We start from the raw sequence: 18954 nt of genomic DNA on the forward strand, positions 1-18954 counted from the left end.
CTTTAAAAACCTCAAAGGAAGGAGATTCCACCACCTCCCTAGGTAACGCATTCCAGTGCTTCACCACCCTCCGAGTGAAATTTTTTTTCCTAATATCCAACCTAAACCTCCCCCACTGCAACTTGAGACCATTACTCCTTGTTCTGTCATCTGCTACCACTGAGAACAGTCTAGATCCATCCTCATTGGAACCCCCTTTCAGGTAGTTGAAAGCAGCTATCAAATCCCCCCTCATTCTTCTCTTCTGCAAACTAAACAATCCCAGTTCCCTCAGCCTCTCATCATAAGTCATGTGTTCCAGTCCCCTAATCATTTTTGTTGCCCTCTGCTGGACGCTTTCCAATTTTTCCACATCCTCCTTGTAGTGTGGGGCCCAAAACTGGACACAGTACTCCAGGTGAGGCCTCACCAATGCCAAATAGAGGGAAACGATCACGTCCCTCGATCTGCTGGCAGTGCCCCTACTTATACAGCCCAAAATGCCGTTTGCCTTCTGGGCAACAAGGGCACACTGTTGACTCATATCCAGCTTCTCGTCCGCTGTAACCCCTAGGTCCTTTTCTGCAGAACTGCTGCCTAGCCATTCGGTCCCTAGTCTGTAGCGGTGCATGGGATTCTTCCGTCCTAAGTGCAGGACTCTGCACTTGTCCTTGTTGAACCTCATCAGATTTCTTTTGGGCCAGTCCTCTAGTTTGTCTAGGTCCCTCTTCTCTGCTTGACCATACATGAGCATACATCAAACACCTTCAGGCTATAACAAAATGAACAGATGCCATAAATTGAATGAATTGTTGAAATACTGTATGCAATACTGAAGAAAACACAGTCCCTGCCTTAGAGCATAAAGGGCTAAGTGCTGGGCTAACTGTTGACACCATAGGGAATTTACGGTGTTTAGCATCTCACAGGATCAGGCCCTAAATTAGAAAGGCAATATAGTTCAGATAAAATAGGGCCCTAGTCCATGACAGTGGCTTCTAAGAGAATATAAATAATAATTAATAATGCATTGGAATAATCATGAGAATCTAGAGGTGGTGCCTTTTTTTAAGTATGCATGTAGGCTAACCATATATGTGGCTTATTGTTAACAGACTACTGTACAGATATATGTTCTAAGGCGGGATTTGAAAGAGGAGACGGTGGCCATTTAGCACACATGGAACAGGAGGGAGTTCCTAGCACAAATAAGGAGCAGTATGGAAGAAGGCACAAAGACTGGGAGTGGAAGGAAGATACAAAAGGAACAGTAAGTAGAGTAGAGAACAGGCAGCGTTAGAGAAGTAAAAAGAAATGAGAGCAGAGATGTAGGCAGGGGAAAATAATGTGACACCCATTCTGTTCTGAATCACTTAGAGGGGGTGTAGTGGGACTGGAGCGACCCTCCTAATCCCTGTGATTGTCTACAGAGAAGAACTACAACGTCACCTGGCTTGCTGATCATTGTTCCCCTCCTCATTCCTCATTCAGCTCCCACATGAGGCAGTGGGTGGGAGCAGGCAGCTGACCAGAGTAGGCTACATTGCAGCTGCAGAAACATGAGTGCCCCCCTAAACCACAAGTGAGAAGTATCAAGATCATGGAAGTGACCATAAACTTAAAGTGCCTTGAGGCAGACACTATGTACTGAGCATAGTACATTACATTATTATTATTATTAACTATGGTATATCTCCCTTAACAGTAGATTGTACTAATAATTTTTACTTGGAGGGTGACTCTTTTGGGAGGAGCAACCAAGGAGAAATAGATGGAAAGAAGGCCCTAGAGGACCAGATCTTCAGTTGGGGGAAACACAGTGGTGCTGACTTTATTAGCAAACGTGGTGTAACTAAGAGAGCTACAGCAGAATAAAGGGGAGAAAAGAAGAAATAAGAAGGTAGGGAAAAATGCCGGGGGAAGAGGAAATAAAGAATGGGGCTGTGCAAGGGGGTAGATGACGGGACGGAAGTAGGGGTCCTTTCCACTATTCTGTTTGCATAACAACCCTGACTAAATGCACCCAAGCTCCCCTGCTGCAGAGACCCCACCCCCAGTGCTTAATTTGTGCTGGGGCTTGCCAGAGCTGAGCCCCTGCACCTCTGGGCTTGCTGCATCAGCTATGAAAGTAAAATAATTGCTGGAGCCCCAGGACCTCTTTCATTACAAATTAAGCACTGCCCACCCCCACCCTGCACACAAACTGAGCACAGCACAGCTATAGACTTTCCCCATTTTTTCTCAACTCTCCTGAAACACTTTGTAAGAGATACAGAGAATGGACAATGGATACTATTGTTTTGTTCCAGGTTCCTGAGTGAGTACTATCCCTCTGACCTCCACCCGCTATGACAGGGATACCGAGGAGTCATTTCTAATTTGGGATTAAAAAGGTCAGGTTTCAACCATTCTGACCATATTTTTCTTCAAACCCCACACTCTTGCTGTCACTTCTCAGTAATGCTGCTATCCTGCACTGACTGCCAAACTTGCAATGAACCTCTTGAATTGCATCATCCCCTCTACCTCACTCCTCCCCACCCCCCCCCAGGCCAGCCTCTCCTGTGCTCCCAGCTACCATGAGTAAAAAGCACCTGCCATTTTAACAGCGTCCTAGTAATCAATAATATCAACACTGTACAGCTTGGCAGTTCCCAGGCACGTTAAAAGCCATTGCCATGGCAGCCTCGCCCACAGACTGATCCACTTTCAGTTAAAATTTTACATTATACAAAAGTCACTCATGTTTGTTTCTGGGCAGGATCCTGTAAGGCACTCTGCTCCTTCAACTCCCATTCACTTAAGTGGAGAAAGCTCAGCACTCTGTGGGAAGGGAGTCCTGGCTAATATAACAAGCAACCCTCTGAAATAGGGTCATTGGTCTGTTCAAAAAATGTCAAAACAAAAAAGTCTTACACAAAAGAAAACCACAACATACACCACAGCACGCTGTCACGGTCAAATTTAGCACTCAATCAGTAACACTTCAGCTCTTCAAAGTGCACCTTTTATACGCATTAGCGAATTCATCTGCACAGCACCCATGAAAATTAGGGCCTCCATTTTCAAACCTAAAGTTAGACTCCTAAACCCACAGCTCAGCACCTACCTGATTTTTCAAATGTCCTCAGTCCCAATGGGACTTGTAGCTGCTCGAGGATCCTGAACTCAGGCCACTTAGATTGAGGTGCCTAAATATAGATTTAGGAGCCTAACTGAAAATCTTGGCCAGTCAGTAACATCATCCTTCCCATTTTACAGAGGGTAAAATAGAGTTAAACATCACAGAACAGTGGATGTAAAATCAGTTCTCATGTAATGAATACTGTATTCGTAGCTACTGAATTATTTGTAGTAACAGTTGTAGCATTTGCTCATCTTTCCGTACTGTGTTTACTATGCATGAAGCAGAACGAGAGCAAATGCCGTGTTTTTAACTTGACTCTCTGTATGTTGCATCTCAAAGCCCGGCCCTGATGCGGAACAGAATAGTTTGGCTCAGGACTGGGGCTTCTCTGAACAATATATTTGCTACTACATACAGAATAAAATTGTTTAAAAAATGATATTAAGGTCCCAAAGTCAGGTTGTTCATTGCAACTTTAATTCAGCCCCCTGGAGCATATGCAGTATGATAGAGTCTTCAATTACATGTTCACTCTCTATTTTTTTCACAAGGCCCTCTGCTTCATTCAGTTCACAGGATGGCCAGTGCTCAGTGAATCAATTAAGACCGCGTGGTGAATGAGGCTACAGTCTAGGAGAAAGAAGACTATCAATTTTGTCTGTGTCCTATCCCAAAGTTCTAGTCTGTGTGGTTGCTTCAGAAGGCTCAGTGGGGCTGGGGAATATGCTCAGTGAACATATTCAGAGATTTTAGAAACAAGCCTCTAGCATATCCTACTGCACATAGGAAAATGGTGATTTACTGTCATTTATAACTTAGCCATATCTAGCAAGATTTTCACAGGAGCAGCACAAGGTAATACTCGGATCCCAGGACTACATCCCTGCCAGATTTCAAGTTCTTGCTCCAACCTCTGGAGGTGCAAGAGCTCTTTAAAAAAAATGGGACACAAAAATTAGTCAACATATATTTTAAACCAGCCTGCTCCTTGGGGGGGAGGGGGGGGAAGGGAAGGGGTGAGAGAAAGCCCTCTTTCAGTTAAAACTCCCCAAAAATGCAACCTAAGGCAGAGACCGGGCATAGAAAATTTCAGCCTCAGTGGCTGAAGCTTAGCAAAATTATAATCAGTTGAAATCGGGTGATTATAATGGAGCAGGGGTGGGCAAACTTCTTGGGCAGAGGGTCACATCTGGGTGGGGAAATTGTATGAAGGGCCGGGGCAGGGGGTTGGAGTGGGAGGGAGTGCGGTGTACAGGAACGGCCTCAGGGCAAGGGACTGGGGCAGAGGAGGGGTGCGGGGTGTATGAGGGGGCTCAGGGAAGGGGTTTGGGGTGCAGAGTGCAGGAGGGGTGCGGACTGCGGGAGGGAACTCAAGGCAGGGGGTTGGGTGCAGGAGGGGTGCAGGGTGCGACAGGGGGCTATGGGCAAGGAGTTGCGGTGCGGGGTGCAGGAGGGGTTCGGGCTGCGGCCTGGTGCCGCTTACCTAAAGCGGCTCCGGGGTGGCAGCGGCGTGCACCGGGGCCAGGGCAGGCTCCCCACCTGCCTGCCGTGGCCCCACACGACGCCACTCCAGGAAGCAGCTGGCACGACGTCCCTGTGCAGCCCCTGGGGAAGGGGGGGCACAGGGCTCCACGCGCTGCCCTTGCCACACCTCCAGGTACCTCCGCCAAAGCTCCCATTGGCCACGGTTCCCTGTTCCCAGCCAATGGGAACTGCAGGGGGTGGTGCCTGGAGGCAAGGGCAACGCATGGAGCCCTCTACCCCCACCCCAGGGCCCCAGGAATGTGGCGCCGGCCACTTCTGAGAGCGGTGTGGGCCTGCAGCACCACAGGGGGCAATCCCGTGGGCCGGATCCAAAGCCCTGAGGGGCCGGATCTGGCCCACGAGCCGTAGTTTGCCAACCCCTGTAACGGAGAGTAAGAGGCAACCTTAATAATAGGGTCATAACTAGCACCCTCTATAACAAGAAACAGATTCCTGGGAGATGGTGATTAAACCTGGACTTTTAGCCAATTGTGAGGGAGAAGTGTGAACTACTATTGCAGTGTTGTCATAGAAACCAGGCACGCAAGTTCCAAAGGCATCTTCTACAAACTTACCTGACAGTTCTGTTGGAGCTGTAGAAGAGAGGGTGTGTGCTCCAACTCACGAAGAAATTTGTGAGGGAAAAACTTAGACTGGCTAATAAGCCTCTAGGAAAGGAGGGTATAATACCAGCAGGCAAAAAACCCCAGAGGATGCTATAAAAGGAGCTTATAAAAAGCCTCTATGAAAGGAGGCAGAATACAAATATTCCTGTTATGCCAATGCAAGGGGCAGGCCAGATAGGGTAACCTCCCTGAAGAATGATCATAGCTGTCTTAGCTATTTCTAAAAGGCACTTATGTGGTATATAAGGAGGAGCACTACAGGGTGGGTTGAGAGACTGTCGTGATATTTTAGTTTTACTTAAAGATCAGTAAGAGTTTATTTAGGACTTATTTTTCAGAGACGTTTCTGTATATAAAGTGCTTCCTTCTGTGGTAAGTGCACACTGCATTCACTTTCACAAAGAATGAAATTCATAAGGCCATTTAAGTCCCACATAAAGCACAACCCAGCTAGTCCCCTAACTACATGTGTCAGGCCCATTGATACAATTAGCCATATTGAGCTTAGAGAAATGGAGGAAGCAATCATCATTCTGCAAATCCCGTCACCTGAAAACTCCTGCCTTGTTGCTCGGAGTGTAATAGGGTGGCCTTGCCAGGGACCATTCAAGATGAAAGTCCAATCTTCATGGCTACATCTCAGCCACATGAACCTTCTGCTGCTGTGAAGTTCGCCCAGCAACATAGGGACGGCGGACAGTGCAGCTGAACTGCTGCTGTTCCACCCAAAAGAAGAATAGGTGATGGCAAAGCATGAGTGCAGCAGGACCCGGCACACCCTATGGAAGTGGAGCTGGACTCCATGTTGACCAGCATAGAAGGGGATTAAAGGAAAGGCAGGGTCATGGTTAGTGTGTCTGAAATCATGCAGATCCAGGTCCACAAATCACCACCGAGGAGGGGTGTTAAGGTATTTAAAGCCTATGGACTGGGGTAGCAATTACAGAGGGGTTGTGACGCTGCCTTATTCCTTGTCATAAACTGGGAATGGATTCCATCCACCTACCCCCCATGTAGTTTATCAGTCAATTTCTTGTAATCTCTCCACAAGAGTCAGGTACACGGCACACACAGCCTTTCAATCATCTCTCCACATCACAGCACATAACAAAAGCTGCATCCCAGTTCCAACTCATCTGGAATACTGTGTGCAATTCTGGTCTCCCAGGTTCAAGAAAGATTAATTCAAACTGGAACAAGTGCAGAGATGGGCTACTAGGATGATCGAGGAATGGAAAACTTACCTTATGAGAGGAGACTCAAAGAGCTTGTCTCGTTTAAGCCTAATCAAAAGAAGGCTGAGGGAAGGTATGATTGCTTTCTATAAATATATCAGAGGGATAAATACTGGGGAGGGAGAGGAGTTATTTAAATTAAGTGCCAATAGGCTTGAAATTAGATGAAGGTTTCTAACCATCAGACAAGTGAAGATCTGGAACAGCCTTCCAAGAGGAGCAGTGGGGACAAAAAACTAAACTTGCTTCAAGGCTGAGATTGATAAATGGAAGGCATGGTATGAGACTGCTATGAGACTGCCTATGAGACTGCTTATGAGACATGTGGCCCATCTGCAACTGCGAGCAACAAATATCTCCAATGGCCAGCAATGGAACACTGGATGGGGAGGCTCTGAGTTACTACAGAGAATTCTTTCTCAGGTATCTGGCTGGTGGGTCTTGCCCAAATGCTTAGGGTCTAACTGATCACCATATTTGGGGTTGGGAAGGAATTCTTCCCCCGGTCAGATTGGCAGAAACCCTGGGGGTTTTTTGCATTCCTCTGCTGCATGGGGCACAGGTCGCCTGCAGGTTTAAACCAGTGTAATGGTGGATTCTCTGTAACTTGAAGTCTTTAAATCATGATTTGAAGATTTCAGTAACTCAGCCAGAGGTTATGGGTCTATTACAGCAGTGGGTGGGTGAGGTTCTGTGGCCTGCAATGTGCAGGAAGTCAGACTAGATGATCATGATGGTCCCTTCTGGCCTTAAAGTCTTTGAGTCTAAATAATCACAATGCACTGCTGATGTGTTTCAATCCAGTCAGTGAGTTCTCATTAGGTTTAACATAATGTTACTGATACTTAAAAAATAAAGTGCTTTAGATTTTCCTGTGTCATTGATTTTTAGATTGAGGCTTCACATCTTTCCCCATGCCTGCATGCCAAGGGCCAGATTTATCAGTGGCCAACACTGCCTGTAAGTGCCTCTCATAGAATTCTCCTCATACAGGGACCGTCCCTAACAGATGAAGAGTCAGTGTGGCTGCCTCTGGGTGGTGACACAAAAGTCCGGGGTGCAGAAGCATGCCAAAGATGTTCCTAGAATGGCCAGGAACCTTTCTACACCCCAGTTATTCCCAGTTTCTACAACCTGAGGCTTCTCTAACCTGCACAAGTGCTGAACCAGCCCCCAACACCTCCAGCATAGGGTGCAGTGCAAAACCACCTTTGTCCCCCTCCCTCCTCTGCCCCCAGGATTTGGTAGCCTTTTGGTCCCACTTGGCACAGATGTAATTGACTCCACAAAGCACGGGGAAATCGAGTCTCAGGCCCTTGCCCTTTGGGTGACAGGACATTTGATTTTTATGCACTGCTGTGTTACCTTCACTGGCATTCAGGCAGCTGAATCACTGCATTTTTAAACCAAGCACAGATCTTATTTATTTGTTATGTTCTGCTCCGATTTAATGGGAGTTAATGTACTTAGAAATGTATTTAGAAAGCTCATTAAAGTCCCTCTGTCAGAAATTTTCTACGTAAGACCTCTACTTGTATAGTAATCAGGAAACTCTGAGGGGGTAAGGAGACTGTGAGATAATTGGTCCACTAAGTTTTCCTTTCCTCTGCAGTTCTTTATTATTAAAGTGTAACCAGTAAGCAAAGCCCAAATGAAAGCCACACGGAGGAGCACTGAAATGATTTTATCTCTAGTGTCATGTATGCTCAAACTATAGAAGTTTGGGGAAAAATCCAGGGAGAATTACAGGATTCCGGAAGCAGAGGGGATGACTCAGTAAGCTGAACATGTGTGTGAAATAAGTAGGCCCTGTGTAATACAGATTCAAATCTCACCAGGATTAGCTCCGCCCCTCATTTTTAGGCCTGTAGATGAATTTGATGCAGTTTATGAAAGGGTTGTGTGTGGAGTAGTTTCTTCTATGAAACCCTAACTACTGAGATCCTGGCTGCTCTGGATAGTCATTGAACATCCCATGGCACTTTCTGTTCCAACAAGGCTTTATTCCACTATCATTGGGTAAAAATCCTCCCACCCCTTCCGGCTTTATGGCTTCTGACTTCCATCCCAAGGCTGGCTGTATTTCAGTGATGCTGTATGTGTATCACTGCCCCAAAACTTCACTAATCCAGAGCAGAGGTTGCCCATCGCTGCCTCGTACCCCTCCAGATCATCAATTGCAGTAATACTAGAACCTCTGAAAACTACAGCATACAGAGTTACATTGGTTCTGAGTGTGAGCACGTGATAAAGAGAGAAAACCACTGAATAGTCAAACTCCCAGGCTTGGAGGAGATTGGTCAATAATCACTCCCTCTTCTCCTTCCCCCTCCCCTCCAACCAGTTTGACAGAAGACAGAAATGGAGAAGGGCTGTTCACTGTTTTCTACCCCTATTGCATATTTAGCACTCCCTCTGTCTCATTCTTTAATCTGCATTAGTACATCTGACATTCTCCTGTTTTCATAAGCTTTGAATAGCTTTTTAAATATCACTTCCTGAAAGGGGCAGTGGATGTCAGACATTAGCTAAGATAATTACCAAGAGGGTGTTATCAGCTCGGGGAGGCTCAGAGTCACAGTTTGAGCTCCAGGTGTGTGCAAAAAAAAGTTACAAGAACTATACAATTTTGATGTAACATGATTTGTTATGGGGGCTGACTCTCAGGAACCCCTGGCTTGAACAACCTCACATTTGGACCACTTGCCTTATCTCAGCTTTCCATCTGTCACAATAATTTTCAAGTCAATCCAAGTAAGCATGTGGATTTTAGAGCACTTAAAAAATCAGTTGTTCAATAGTAAGGCAAACTCAACCTTAACTATAGTGGTGCTACCATTCCACTCTAATAAAACCGAACTATGGCTGCTCTAATGTAAGTGTGTTGGAACGGACCAAAAGGGTGCACAGAACTCCTTCCTCTCTCACTGCTCCAGTGTAGAAAGCAGCCATAATTTGGTTACTTGCATGCCCCACATGCAGAGTATGGGCAGCTAACATTATTGGCAGGGCAGAATGACCTGTAGGGGGCATGTCTGGGCAGAGTGGGCCCCTACCCATGCTATGCACTGTAGACAGCAAGCAGAGAGCCCACCGAGTTGGAGCCCTTCCAAATGGTATAATAGGGGCTTTCAATAGCATGCTTAATAATGCAGGTATACTACCTCTAAAGACTGATCCTTTTGAGGTGACCTTCTTTTCCTTTATCGGAGCCTTAACTTGGACCACAGTTTGTAAAGTGCTCTAGGATTCTTCCTCAGTGTTGAGAGATGGGTTAGAATTAGATGACCTCTTGAGGTCCCTTCTTGCCCTACATTTCTATTATGAGAGTCATTGTACAACACCATTAAACTTTATTCTGTTTGCATTCTGATTTTGCTTTCTAATTCGCTCTGTGGGAATCTAGTTCTTACAGTCTTATCATGTCTCCACCATGGAAGTTAATTTTGACTCATTCTAAAACGGAAGTCCAGTTATACAAGAGATGGACTCTGAAAAAGTTTAACTGATTTTCCATGACTCCTTTTACAATCCTGGCAGACTGCACATTGTCTGCTTTGCTATAATAAAACCTTACTCAGTCTTTTTGCTTCTATAGCAATCTACATTCACATCTGCCTACATCAATGGTTATTTCTGTGGAAGTCAGGTCTGGACAAAAGCCTGCTTCCTATCCCTTAAAAGTCACTCATTCAACTGTACTTAGTTTTGAGAACATGCTTTGACAATATTATCACTGGGCCTCTCACGTTACTGATGTGGAACTCCATGATAGAAATAAGTGAAATCACTTAGTACCCAATATTATCGGAGATTACTATATTTATATCCACAACAAGATAACATCCTCATCAACCAAATGATGTTTTAGGAAGCAAGTACACATTTTCCTTGAGAAAAATTTGTCAAATGATGTTTTAAGACCAAAATAGTGTTCTTTTTTGCATTGTCATCAACGCCCACATTTTTCAAGGAAAACACCATTTAATTTTGTTTCATCTTTGTCATCATATTTTAAAACAGCAGATTTCAGCCAATATCTGGATATATTGTTGAGTTATATATTTCAACATACCTTCCTCCTAGAATCACCCCATTGGACATCCCGTCTTATCCCTACAGAGCAGTTATGCAGAATCAGATACTGAAGGCACTGTATGTCAGACATATACAATAAGTGCTAATACTATCAGAGCCTTTAAATGACAGCCAGTGGTAACATTTTAGTTTCATCCCAGGCTTTAGGAGGGGAAAGGAGGGGTTTAAAATAACACTGGATAGTTTAAAACAAGATGAATTATTGGGAAAAAATGTTAATTACTGTTATCACCAAAAGTTTGGACTATGGGATGAAAATGAAAGCTGTTGCTGTATTTTGTTATTTTCTTGGAAGATAAGGCACGAAGAAAAGGATACTATCATCAGTTAGTGGTTCTACTAGAACAGTAAAGATCTTTCCACACCACAGCATTGTGCAGTCTGTATATATACATATGTTTAAAAAAAAAACTATTTCAGGAGTTTTTAGAGAGTTTCTAGAAGTCTTATTAGGAATCTTTTCTGTATTACTCCACCAGCAAGCCAGGTTCCTTCAATACCAGGGCTCAGAGAGAGCTATGAAAACCTCTAGCAACCACCACTTTAAATAGATTTTCTAGAAAACTAGCGCAGCCATAAAGCCACTGAGAGCACATCACTCTGAGGATCCACTCACTACAATGGCTACCCACAGACCGATCAATTTCAAAGTCTCAGGCTTCATCGTCAAGGCTCAGTCTATCCCACAGACCACATTTCTCCCAACAAGAATGCCTTCCTGCAACAGGGACATTCCTCAAGAACTACTAAACTATAACCCTCAAGGGGGAAAACTCATGGGAGTAGGTTCCTTCCTACACAAGGCTTTGGAACTCCCTACTGAAGGAGTATAAAGGACCACAGTCTCAATCCCTTTTACATAGGCCACCAAATAGTAGGTTAGATTTTAATAAGCAATGCGGAGATGGAAGATTCCATATTCTGTTACTAAAGCCATCAAATCCCATATACTTAGAATAATTTTTAAAGATGCATAATACTATTAACGTTTCTAATTGGAAGTAAGATAAGACCCACTTCCATAAAATAAACCCAGTCCTACAACTGACAAGTCCGTGAACCCAATTTTCAAATTCACAGTTGAGTCTCTTGCTTCTAATTAAAAAGAAAAGGAGTACTTGTGGCACCTTAGAGACTAACCAATTTATTTGAGCATGAGCTTTCGTGAGCTACAGCTCACTTCATCGGATGCATACCGTGGAAACTGCAGAAGACATTATATACACAGAGACCATGAAACAATACCTCCTCCCACCCCACTCTCCTGCTGGTAATAGCTTATCTAAAGTGATCATCAAGTTGGGCCATTTCCAGCACAAATCCAGGTTTTCTCACCCTCCGCCCCCCCCCCCCCCACACACACACACACAAACTCAATCTCCTGCTGGTAATAGCCCATCCAAAGTGACCACTCATTTTAAAGAGAGTGGTCACTTTGGATGGGCTATTACCAGCAGGAGAGTGAGTTTGTGTGTGGGGGAGAGGGTGAGAAAACCTGGATTTCTTATCTAAAGAAAACTTTAGATAAGCTATTACCAGCAGGAGAGTGGGGTGGGAGGAGGTATTGTTTCATGGTCTCTGTGTATATAATGTCTTCTGCAGTTTCCACGGTATGCATCCGATGAAGTGAGCTGTAGCTCACGAAAGCTCATACTCAAATAAATTGGTTAGTCTCTAAGGTGCCACAAGTACTCCTTTTCTTTTTGTGATTACAGACTAACACTGCTGTTACTCTGAAACCTTGCTTCTAATTCTTTCTCTCCATTATTCAATCACTGCATTAGCCATTTATATGAGCATATCAAGCCCGATTCACTGCTGCATACATTTCAGACAGATGGTTAATATACTTAGGTTTTCAATTGATCTTTTGATATCTTTTTCTTGGGACACAGAGGACCAGCTGCTATGATCCATCCAAGCTGTACTCAGAGCAAAAGAAGGGGGGCGGGGGGTGGGCAAAGGAGCCAGGAGAGGAATCAAAGATGGCTAGCTCCCAGATCCTCCAACAGGACCACTCTGGTGTGTGAGAATCATCAGGGTGTATATATAGTCCATGACGTTATCTCAGTCATATCCTCTATGCTGGGGGAAGGAAGGTACGGACTTAGGCTTTGTGTACTCTACACACCTTTTAGCGACGCGGTTGTGGCGCTGCAGCCGTGCCACTAAAAGGTGTGCAGTGCAGCTGCTGTTTGTCAGCAGGAAAGAGATTTCCCGCCGACAAAAAACTTCTACCCCCAACGAGCAGCGGTAGCTTTGTCGCAAAGCGCTGTTCCCACCAGCGCTTTTTGTCGGCAAAACTTTTGTCATTCGGGGGAGGGTGGGGTTTTTTCACACCCCTGAATGACAAATGTTTTGTCATTCTGTTTCCAGTGTAGACAAAGCCTTAGGTGCCACTACCATGGCTATATGCCACCTGATGACTTCCCAAAGCAAGGAAATCCTCAAGGGTCTAGAACAGCCCGATTTAGGTCTGTTTTGTCCCACTGAAGCAGCACAAAGCAGCCGGCGCAGCGTTAAGGATTCCAGAGTTGCCAAAACGATGTTTTTCTCAAATTACTGATCAAAGACACAGCTGAGTAGAATATGTATGCAAAATAGTTACCCAGGTCTCAAACCAACAAACAAAAGGTTATCCACTTCTTTTTTGTGTGTGATGGTGTCAGCATCTACCTAAGTAGACAAAAACATTATTTTCACTAACCTTTGTTCAATTATAGTAATCTCAGGTGTTACTTGTGACAACAGCAGGTAAAAAATGTCAGACATAGTGTGATTTTTAAGTTGATGGTGTTCCTTTAAAAATTAAGCAACAAATAGCTGAATTCCAGCATCACGAAACTTCCCTTGCAATTGATAGAGAAAAGAAACATGGCATTGCAATCATGCTTGAATGATGTTAGGCAACTAAAGAGAACTAGCTACTTCAAGAAAAAGAAGCGACAGATTCTCCATGCATTCAACTAGAAAGTACTCACAGGACCTCCTTTCCAGTACGTGGCTTAATGGCTTTTACTCCACCACTCAGCTCGCACAGGGGGGTGAACAATGACAAAATGTGATTGATTGAAAAAAGTCACAAGGGAATCTGATCAAATTCACAAGTCCAGCTTCCCCTCACCTCTTACCCAAAAAGGGGGGGGAAAGCACCGGCCATAGCGGCCACTGTAGTCATTATTAGACTTCGCACGTGGGTTTGAGCGGATTCATCGGCCGCTTTTTTCTATTCTAATCAAGAGAGATTAGTTGCCTATAAACGTGGGATCTGATGCCTATAAATGTGGGATCGCCATTACCTCTGCTAAAGGCATGCCAGGCCATTTCCCTCCCACAAGCAGGTAGCTCGCCAGCTCTGACTTTTCATTCAGCGCCCCACCCCGCAAGCCAGGACAGCCAGTTACAAGCATCACTGCGAGGTGGGAGAAGCTAGCAGCGTGGCACTACCTCGGCAAGGAGGAGAGGGCGATAAGCGGCGACTCATTACAACCAGAAGCACCATGTAAGGCGAGGTTCCCAAGACGCAGCCGTAGATCTGGCCGGCTGTCTCCGCATGTGGGGCGTGAGCAGGGATCTTGCTCCCCGGAAGCTCGTTGTAAGAGCGTTTTGGGGACAGGGAGGGGGGGTTAAGTCCGTCTACAAGAGCGGACACCCCCCCCGCGCGCGCACTGACCGACTCAATGAAGCTGGCGCTGCTTCCTCTCGCCATAGTATAAATATTGCATCATGCACCATGCCGCGTAGTAAAATGGATCCCCGCGCTGCGGGAGTGAATTAAAGCAGCCCCCGCAGCGGGAGGACACCACATGCCTGCGGCAGGGCGAGCAGGCCAGCACCCCCGGGCGGATCACACGTGGGCACAGCAGCCGGGAGAAAGCCGCGTGGAGCCCGCACGGCCCTGGCTTCTCCGCATTCGCGCCAGCCCCGCGTGTCCCCGGGGCGCGCGGCAAGGTGAGGAGCAGCGGCGGCAGCAGCCCGCCCGCGGGGCAGAGCAAGGGCAGCGCATCACACTCACCCTGCCTGTGCCCGGCTGGAAGGGCGGCTGCAGCAGCAGATGGGCCAGGCTTGTGCCAAGGGCGCTGAGACCGGCGCAGGGGCCCGAGGGAGAGAGGCGCAGTCCCCGGCCGGCGCCCACAGGAAGAGACGATGCAGGTGCTGCTGCGGGAGGGGGGCGGCTACGTGCGGGGCGCACGGGCTTAGTTTCCGGCTCTCTGCACACCTCGCCTCCTGTCCGGTCCGCGGCAGCCCTGCCGGGTGGTAGGCTCGGCGGCTCCTCCTTCCTGGATGAAAGAGAAGGGGATGGGCGGGCTTGCGAAGAGCCGACCGGGGAGCCCCCTGCCTCCTCCCTTTTCGCAGACAGCAGCATTGTGGGAGCTCGGCTCACCTCCTGCGAGCGCCTCGCCGCCTGCCCGCCCGGGAAAAGACTGCGCGCAAAAGTACCGGGAGGCCGGAAGGGGGGCGCGCCTAGGAGTGGGGCTAAGTAAGGAGAGGGTCTCCGCCAGGGCTGGGAACAAAGGCCGGATCGGGCTGGTTAGCGCGGAGGCTAGGTAAGGGCCGGGTCTGGGCGGTCAGGGCTGAGGGCAGCGCTGTAGGGAGCAGGCACCGGGGTGTGAGCGCAGGCTCAGCCCGCGCATACAAAGGGATCCAGCCCGCGTGGCCCGGGCCGCCCCCCCGCCTGCCTGTGCGCGCCTCGCCGGGCTGGGTGGGCTGCCGGCGCTGTCCGGATGTGCAGGGCGGGCTGCCAGCCGCGGGGAGCCGGCGTGGGGGGCAGGCGAGGACGGGTAATTGCATAACGTCTCCGCCTAATGGGGCCCCCGAGGGGCTTCTGCGGCCTGGCGAGGAGGAGAGCTGGAGAAACGCAGAGAGCGAGGCTGCCCCTTTAGAAGGGCCACTGCCTGCATTTTAAAGATAAAAATGTAACCACCCCCCCTTCGATGGTGCCCCCCCAGGAAAACTCATCTGCCACCAAAGCTACCTCCAAACCTCCCTGCAGCTATTAGCACCTGCTGAACACACACACGTACACACCCCCTCCCTTCCTCCCTCCAAAGCGTGTCTGGCTCATCAACAGAAGTTAATCTAATATATTACCTCCCCGACCTTATCTCTCTCTCGCACACATGCATTCTCTCCCACTCTCCTTCCCTTCTGCGTGCTGCCAGCTTCTGTTCTCCGCTCCAGGGGCCAAATTCTGCTCTCAGTTTTGTGTCCGCAATCCCATTAACTGCAGTGAGGTGGTACATGGACAACTGGGAACAACTGAGTGGACACAGTGCAATGCTGTGGCAGAAGGGGCCAATGCAATTCTTGGCTGTATAAACCGGAAGTAGAGAGTAGGAGTTGGTGATTTTGTTTCGAAAGGGCATTGGTGAGATGGATATTCGAATACTTTGTTCATTTTGGGGTCCATAGTTTTAAATGGATGTTGTAAAGTTGGAGAAGATGCAGGAAAAAGTCACAAAAATGATTTGAGGGCTAGAGAACATGCCTTACAGTAAAAGCGGCAAAGAGTCCTGTGGCACCTTCTAGACTAACAGACGTATTGGAGCATAAACTTTCGTGGGTGAATACCCACTTCATCGGATGCATGTCTTACAGTGAGACACTTAAAGAGCTGGAGCTGGTTAGTTTACCGAAAAGATGATTGACAGTTGACTTGATTAGTGTCTAAGTACCTTCAGGGGGAGAAATACCAGATATTAAAAGGCTCTTCAGTCTAGCAGAGGAAGGCATAACAAGAACCAATAGCTGGAAGCTGAAGCCGGATACTCAAATTAGAAATTGGTCCCAACGGTTAAAAGTATTGTGCCTAACTACCAAGGGAAGTGATTGATTCTCCATCTCTTCATGCCTTCTGATCAAGACTGATGCCTTTCTGGAAGTTATGCTTTAGTGAACACACAAGTGTTTGGGCTTAGTACAGGACTAACTGGTGAAATACGGGAGGTCTGACTAGATGATCTAATGGTCCCTTCTGGCCTTAAACTCTTTGAATCTATAAATTTGACCATGCCATTTTTATGATTGGCTACGGATTAGACTGAGCTGGTACGTGGTTGAATGAGCCTGTACTCAGTGGTATGCCATACGCTGGTGTTCCCGTTTGTTTCTGCAGAATGTGAGCTTTCATTTACTGAAAAATATTAAATTTCTAACCTTTATGGCTGTTAAGAAACTCTTGGAATGTGGACTTGCTGTATGCACAAACAGCCTGAAACTGTAGCTCTGAAATGTGAATTGTACACATTAATTTCCAGGCGGTGTTAATTCAGAAGCCTAATGATGACAATTAAAATGTTGCCATTGTGAACAATTTCATCACCAATCACTTTAGCAAACAAACTGTCTGAAATCAATGGAGCTGTGTTGCCAATTTACACTAACTGAGGATCTCTGTTTTGAAAGTTCTTTGTCAAACAGAAAGCAAACAGCAAAAATATAATGCTTGCTTTAAAATCTTCTCTGTGCTTTGGGTCGCTGATGCTGATTTAATCTGGAATGCCCCATTAAATGCATATAGAATAAATACCAGGAAAATCTGAATAATTTCATGAGAGTTCTGTTCTATAAAACAGGATAACAGAGCTTCTGATGGGATTCTGGCACCATAATGCAAAATGTTCCTATTTGATGATATACTAATTTAAAGCAATCCTTCCTCTCAAAATCTTTAACCTTCTCTTCTCGTGTCTGTCTCTCTCAGGTGGAGCAGCTCCCTTGGGAACACTACCCAAAAGCCCCCTTTGAAGAAGTACTCGAGTGACCATCTGTGAAGTGCTATCTGAGCAAATCATTCTGAAACCTGCTTGCACCTCCCCTTTTAAAGTGCTTCCTAAACTGCAATCCCACAATGTTAAGATGTTTACCTTTGGTGGGCAAAGTAGCTCGCTGTGGATTTTTCATTTATATTCGGCTACTTTTTATAAAGGAGTTCCAGTGTATGTAAAGCTACAGTCCAATTTGCTCCATATAGATCATTGTTACAAAGGACCAATTCACTTTCCTCACACACAACTCAGTGGGACTGGTCACATCAGTAAGGTTGGCAACGGCTTGAGAAAATAGCCCTCAATATAGACTTTTTAAGAAATGGTCTGAGAAATTCTCTTTTGTTGCAGGTTTCAGAGTAGTAGCCGTCTTAGTCTATATCAGCAAAAAGAATGAGGAGTACCTGTGGCACCTTAGACTAACAAATTTATTTGGGCATAAGCTTTCGTGGGCTAAAACCCACTTCATCAGATGTATGCAGTGGAAAATACAGGAGGGAGAGAGAGATAGATAGATAGATCTCTCTCTCTCTAATATATATAGAGAGAGAGAACATGAAAAAATGGGTGTTGCCATACCATCTCTAACAAGACTAATCAATTAAGGTGAGCTATTATCAGCAGGAGAAAAAAACTTTTGTAGTGATAATCAGGATGGCCCATTTCAAACAGCTGACAAGAAGATGTGAGTAACAGTAGGGGGGGAAAAAGTCTTAATGCAAAAGAATAAATGGACACAAATCAGACGTCAAGAATTATAACATTCAAAAAACAGTCGGAGAACACTTCAACCTCCCTGATCACTCAATTACAGACCTAAAAGTGGCAATTCTTCAACAAAAAAACTTCAAAAACAGACTCCAGCGAGAAACTGCAGAACTGGAATTAATTTGCAAACTGGACACCATTAAATTAGGCTTGAATAAAGAGTGGGAGTGGATGGGTCATTACACAAAGTAAAAACTATTTCTCCATGCTAATTTTTCCCCTACTGTTACTCACACCTTCTTGTCAACTGTTTGAAATGGGCCATCCTGATTATCACTACAAAAAAGTTTTTTTTCTCCTGCTGATAATAGCCCACCTTAATTAATTAGTCTCATTGAGTTGGTATGGCAACACCTTTTTTTTTTTCATGGTGTGTGTCTGTCTGTCTTCCTACTGTATTTTCCACTGCATGCATCCGATGAAGAGAGCTGTAGCTCACGAAAGCTTATGCCCAAATAAATCTGTTAGTCTGTATCAGCAAAAAGAATGAGGAGTACTTGTGGCACCGTAGAGACTAACTCGGCTACCCCTCTGAAACCTGTCATAGTTTTACAAGTTCTTTTCTGTTCAGCCTTTGAAACAATGCTGTAGTGTTAATTTTGCACTGCAGGCTCTTGGGCAAGCTGTGGCAAACACCAGGAGAATACGATCTTTGCCTTAATCTCTCACTAGAGAGAGCAATTTTTGGTACACAGTTGCTTTCTGATAACCAGGCATTGCTGCTGGGGCTGAGATTTCTGAAAGAGGGTTTGCCTGCTTGCCCCTTGTGATGACCTTTGATCTAGGATTGCTGTAAGTGTGTAAATAAAACAAAATGCACTAGGAATATA

General features: G+C 46.0%; 1 protein-coding gene and 1 long non-coding RNA gene across 2 annotated transcripts in view; one reads left to right on the plus strand and one right to left on the minus strand.

Annotated features, from left to right (window-relative positions):
• Positions 1-14736, minus strand: part of SLC7A1 (solute carrier family 7 member 1) — a 53324-nt gene extending 38588 nt beyond the window's left edge. Inside the window, exon 1 of the mRNA XM_048846628.2 lies at positions 14605-14736. The gene's annotated coding sequence lies outside the window, so the exon portion shown is untranslated. The remainder of the gene's footprint in view (positions 1-14604) is intronic.
• Positions 14737-15005: 269 nt separating this feature from the next.
• LOC125635242 (uncharacterized) lies at positions 15006-18954 on the plus strand. Its single transcript, XR_007356186.2, has 2 exons — positions 15006-15136; positions 17293-18954. It is a non-coding gene; the product is annotated as an uncharacterized LOC125635242 (long non-coding RNA).

Source organism: Caretta caretta, chromosome 1 (assembly GCF_965140235.1).
Source record: "Caretta caretta isolate rCarCar2 chromosome 1, rCarCar1.hap1, whole genome shotgun sequence".
NCBI lineage: Eukaryota > Metazoa > Chordata > Testudines > Cheloniidae > Caretta > Caretta caretta.